Below are 6,272 nucleotides of genomic sequence, written 5' to 3' on the forward strand. Positions count from 1 at the left end.
GTAAATTTGCCACCCTAGCACACAGGGGGAGAATGCATGCTATAGTGATATAATTCGGCTTTACACCAGAAAGGAGCATTTCTCGGAAAAGAAAGGAAGTTTTCTCAGACCTGTCCCAATGTGCAAACCCACAGATGATTGTATTCCAGGTAATCACAGTTTTAGAGTCAACAAACTGAAACAAATTTATTATGTGCTTGCTTAAGTGCCTTGCATCTGGCATAAATATTGATTAAAGCATTACTTACATTATCAAAATTATCAAGGTGACTCCAGATCACTAAACCATGAATTTGTTTTCCAATTTCTAACAAACCAGTGTGGGAAACATGTACCCAAGCCAATAAGTGTTGCTACAGGTTCTAGCTGGATTCCACAAGTTCTCATTTGAGAGAACAATTTAAGAGCCCCAATAAAGTCGCCTGTCTTCAAGCAACCTTGAGATATGGTGTTCCAAGTAATAATATCCATTTCAGCACCAGTAGCACTCATTCTATCAAAAATCTCAAAAGCTTTACCCCACGTGCCTTTGGAAGCATAACTAGAGATCACCCAATTCCAAGAAACTGCATCCTTTCAAATATATCATGTGCAACATCCACTTCCCCACATTTTGCATACATGGAAACTAAAGCATTCTGGACAAACAAGTTACCCTCTAGGAAACTAGCATCTATAGATTTGTGAATATCCTCGTCAAATGCAAGATTTAATTGTTCACCACAAGCCTTAAGAACAGATGGATAAGTGAAATCATCGAGTCTTATACCTCTATTCAACATCTGCCTACAGGCAGAGAATGCCTCTTCATTTTGCCCCTTTTTAACCTAAGAAGAAATAGGAGATTCCAAGGGAAGGGGTGCAAGATATTTGAAGTTTCAGCAATTACATGAGCACCATCAAGTAAACCAAAGGTCGTATAAAAAGTGATTACCCTTGGCACCAAATTCCAACTATGTGCAAAGCCCAAATTAATAATGCAGCCATGAATTTGTTTCCCTTCAGAGAGTAAATTGATATTAGTACAACATAATAAAAGAGATGATAATGACTGTATAACACGATCACAAGGGGTTTGAGAGGAGACATGAGTCCGAATTAGAGAAAAGTTCTAAAGGCTTTGCATATGTGACCTCGGCCAGCAAAGTCCTCCAAAGTTGTCAGTAGGCAATCGACCATAAAGTCATTACTTGTTTTACAAGGCCCCTGAAATACATTCATAAGAGCTACACAGAAAGGATTGGCCAAAGTTTTTGGGGTCTGATTCTCTGAAAATTCCTCCACTTTTTAGGTATGAACTTCTGAATTTGGGACAGAAGAAGGTTTCTTGGTTGTGCACCACAGCGGGAGGGCATAAACGATAAATGGTGAAACTATAATGAGTAATATCAAGATTGTGGATGATATCGTCTGCATTCCCGCGCACTTATGATATAAACAACAGTCCTTAACAGCTTTAAAAGATTGATATTTAGCCAATCTACCCCTGCAAAGAGGAATTATAATGTATAGAGACACGATAATGGCAAAAAAACCATAAAACTCGTACTTTTAAAATTAAAAAATAAGATGCAACCAAAAGGGAAAATAGTTATAAGCTTTATAACACATTAATATGACCTGAAAATCATTCTCTCTCAAACTAACTTCCCAACAATAATTTCCATTCTTTCTAAGGAACCTCAGAAACTAAATGGGAAGATCCATTGAGATAGAGAGAGAATATATTCACCACCTCCGAAGGCTCTGGCCACGGCAGTCGCCAGTGAGGAGAAGGTAAAATAGTGGTTGTGGAGATTGGAGGTGGAGACAAATGATAGAAGAACCTTTTTAGGGGTTTACAGAAGAGTTTTGACAACTTTTATCCTTTGGACCTCAGAGTATCTTTTATGTAGATACCATGAACAGATGTACTGAACACACAAAATACATAAAAACAACATACATCCCCTTTATTCATATTATGTTCAGTCACATATTTGCTGTTTGGAGACTCCAAGCAATGAAGATAATCCTTGTACATATTGCTATATTAGAAACAATATAACAAATGCGACAAAAATGCCATTTGTAATATGATCTGGACAATTCTGGGTAACAAGAGTCATTATATCTCACAATGCTAAGGAAAAAAGATATGAATAAGAAATTGGAAGTCTCCATTCTTTAATACATTGCAGATTTGTAGTATGATCATTGCTTCGTTGAGGTTATTTTTGTATGTTTTTTTTCAGCTTCAAATCCTGTTCTTACATTAAAATTCTCATACATCGAATATTTAGGTGTATCATTGCTTTCTTGAGCTCCAACAACAACAACAACATACACGGTGTATTCCCACATAGTGGGATCTGGGAAGGATGGAGTGTACGCAGACCATACCACTACCTCAGGTGAAGTAGAGAGGCTGTTTCCGATAGACCCCCGGTTTAGGAGCGATAGCAGTATAACAAACACAAAACATAAATGTATATAAAGTAGTACAGTATGCAAAATAAACTAACACCGCTAGCCACAAGATAATACTAAAACTAACTATCCGAAACCATAGACATCACTCAACACCACGAACAAGAAAGTTCAGACACAAATAAAGAACGCTCCCCTACTGTTACCAACGCACTCCCACCCCCTAACCCTCTACCCTAATCAGCGTCCTCCATACCTTCCTATCAAGAGTCATATCCTCCGTAAGCTGTAACTACTCCATATCATGCCAAATCACCTCGCTCCAATATTTCTTCGGCCTACCTCTACCCCGCCTAAAACCATCCATAGCCAGTGCCTCACACCTCTTCACTGGAGCATCAAAGCACCTCATCATCACTGATTATAGTTGAATTAAGTTCTTTGGGCCCAGGTTTTGGTGGATCATTACTTTCCTCATGATATTTAGGCTTCTCTATTTTAAATTCAGACTTCTACTCATTAACCTTGCTGAAATTAACTTCCTTTTCACCTTAACTGGAAAAACAGTCAAGTTTGTGACAATGAATAAACCTAAAAAGAATATAGGATTATACCAATTATATGGAAGTTTACAAGAGCACAACACAGAGACAAACAGACATCTGTTATAATCGTTCGTCAAGCCTTGAAAGAACTGGCAAGTACTGCTTATCATGAGTTGGTTCAACAAAATTGGCCTCCAACACACCTGGTATCAAAGTATTTTATAGCAATAAGTACTTTAATTGGCAAGAATTAGTAATGTACAATCAACATCAAACTTTTATATATATATAATTTAAGTGAGACGCATGCCAAGGTATGGCTATTGCATCAAACAAGTGATTAAGACTTATGGTTTTACCTCCAGCTTAAACAATATCAGAGTATGCAGCTAACACAAAAGAACTTCCATTATTTCAGTCCACATATATCCCTACTTCAGATGCTGCACCCAAGAGTGTGGCCTAGTAGCTCAATGAAGTGGGTTGAGCACCACGAGGTCTCAGGTTCAATTTTCAAAAGACACAAACGCTAGATCATTTCTTCTCGTCTATTCTAGCCTTATTAGACAGAGTTGCTCGTAAATGCATAAACTTATTAAAAAAGCTTTCTTTGTAATGTCCCGACCAGCTTTTGAATCCTCTTATCCGCGACTCAATGTTCAATAAGCAATGTAAATACTTACCAAACCTCCATTTAGGCAAAACAATAACAACATATCCCACAAGTCAGGTCTGAAGACCTTAATCCTACCTTTTGAGGTAGATACGATGTTTTGAAGAACCCTCTATTTAATCAAACATTGAAATATATAATCATAGATTTAGAGTCTATTCAGATTGAGTTATTTTAAATGTTTTAAAGTTAAAATAGCTTTAAGTATTTTTGAAGTGTTTGAATAGAGATTTTAAGACAAAATAATAGTATAAATAAATTAAAAAGTCATAAGCTTGAATTTTTGACTTATGACTTCTGATTTAAAAGCTAGAAGCTAATCCAAAAGGGGTCTTAGTACAATAGATGAGTTTAAATGAGAGCATGAAGAAACAATATTTTCAAATATGTATTCATATAAATGGATAACTGAAATAAGCATAGAGACGATATTCAGGGCACCTTTGAACCAGAGAAACGAAGTCGAGGGGGAAATGATTGCCATTTTGAGCATAAGACAGTGTGTTAAGCTCAGTTATGGCGGGTTTTTGATGGGGTGTATGCAATTTTAACTTTCCTCCCTGTATTTTTACTTTTTTAACTTTCCTCCGTGTATTTTCACTTTGTCATTTCCCCTTCCCGAGAGTGAGAGTGCAAGAATTTTGAGCAATATTGTTGGTGTAATAAACATCAAATATTATTATTATTATATTATTAATAGTTAGCTTCTCATTTTGCCAACTCTACGTATATTATATATGTCGGCATGTTGTCGTCTTTCTGTTTTTACAATAATAAATGATGATGCATAAAGTGTTACGTACAAATGTTGAATGCTGATTAGGGACGGCTCAACCCTTTAGGAGAAACGGCGGCCGCCTAAGACCCAAAATTTGAGGGGCCTATTTTTGTTTAGTAATAATAAATTACAAATTTTAAAAAATATATTAAATACTATTTATAGAAAAAAGAAAAATTTTATATAAAAAATAAAACGCAAGGCCTCCGTTTGATTTTTGCCTTAGGCCATAAATTTATTTGAGCCGCCCCTGATGCTGATGATGTCATTCTATGCTTAAGAAGAAAATAAAAAACTAAAAAGTTACTTACATTAAGAAAAAAATAAAAAACTAAAAAGTTACTTACATTCGGCTGACAAAATATTTCATGTCTGCTAAGACATACTATATGCTTAATTAGAATAGCGTTTGGTTATAAACTTTAGTAGTAGATTTAAAAAAAAAAAAAACTCTTTAAATATTTGTTTGATCATGAAAAATTAATCAAATTTTAAAAGTATAGATCAAATTAATTTTTAATGGATCAAAAAATTGGGTGGATTCTTTTTAATGGATCAAAAAAAAATTTTAAAAGAAAATTAAATTTTTAAAAAATATATATATAAAAAATAATTAAAAACGGCGTGGCCCTCTAATAAGCTGCCACGTGGCAAGGCTGTTTTTAAAAACCGGCTGTTAAAAAGTAATGACATGGATAAGCCAGTTTTGTAACGGCGATGGCATAAATGAGCCCAACTTTTAACGGATGACATAAATGAATCATTTCTAATAGTTCAGTAGCATATTTGAGCCTTTTCCCTTCATTATATAAGTCTCATCCAGTGAAATAAAGTATCGTACTTTCCACTTTTGCTTAAAAGCTCTCTTTTTATTCTTTTCTTGCATTCTTCATAAGTTTTCTTTGTTCTTTTTCCTGGTTTTGTACTCAAATTAACTACAAATATTAGAGAGGCTGATGATGGGGGACTTGAAGATATCAGAGAGTTGTGATTGTGATTATTGTAGGTGTATCAATGGTTGAAGAGGCTAAGGGGTCGTTTGGTAGAGTGTATTGGAATGTTAATGCATGTATTAATTTAATGTGTATTAGTATACCTTATTTGGTATACTTTTTTATCATATGTATAACTAATGCAAGCATTAGTTATACACTCTATTGTGTATTGAGGTGTGTATTACTAATACCTCAAAATTTATGGAATTAATAATGCAATGGATCTAATGCATGCATTAACATGCTTAAAGACCCTATTACCCCTCAAAAAAAATTTCACATCCTTTCCAACATATATATTGAGGGTATTATGTAAAATAAAAAAAATTATTTAAAAATTATATAATTCATGCTTTTTTTAATACACCGAACAAAACACTGCATAAGAAAAATACAAGCATAACTAATGCAAGCATAACTAACAGAAGCATTACTAATACAAGTATCACCAATACACCATATTTTGCATTTTTCTTATACACTCTACCAAACGATCCCTAAGGGTATTATTCATAGAATGTGTAAGGATAGAGAGACTAGATCAGACGAGATTTTAGTGGATTTTTGAAAAAGCACAGGTGGAACAGGTATAGAGTGGATGACTGAGCTGTTTAATGTCATTTTTAAGACCACAAATATGACAGAAGCTTGGAGATGGACTACAATGATTTTATTGTACAAGAACAAGGGTGACATTCAAAATTTTAACAGTTATAGGGGTATTAAGCTGTTGAGTAGCACTATGAAGGTTTAAGAGCATGATTATTCTAAGAATCAATTCTGATTCATGTCAGGTCATTCGACTAGAAAAGTCATTTATTTAAGGAGACTGATCGATCAGTATAGAAAGAGGAAGAAGAACTTATATATGG

At 34.6% G+C, this 6,272-nt stretch overlaps 1 pseudogene; it reads right to left on the bottom strand.

Moving 5' to 3' along the window:
* Window positions 1-4: 4 nt before the first annotated feature.
* LOC107854481 lies at window positions 5-3,786 on the bottom strand (annotated as a pseudogene).
* Window positions 3,787-6,272: the final 2,486 nt, after the last annotated feature.

Source organism: Capsicum annuum, chromosome 3, assembly GCF_002878395.1.
Source record: "Capsicum annuum cultivar UCD-10X-F1 chromosome 3, UCD10Xv1.1, whole genome shotgun sequence".
In the NCBI taxonomy this organism is placed as follows: domain Eukaryota; kingdom Viridiplantae; phylum Streptophyta; class Magnoliopsida; order Solanales; family Solanaceae; genus Capsicum; species Capsicum annuum.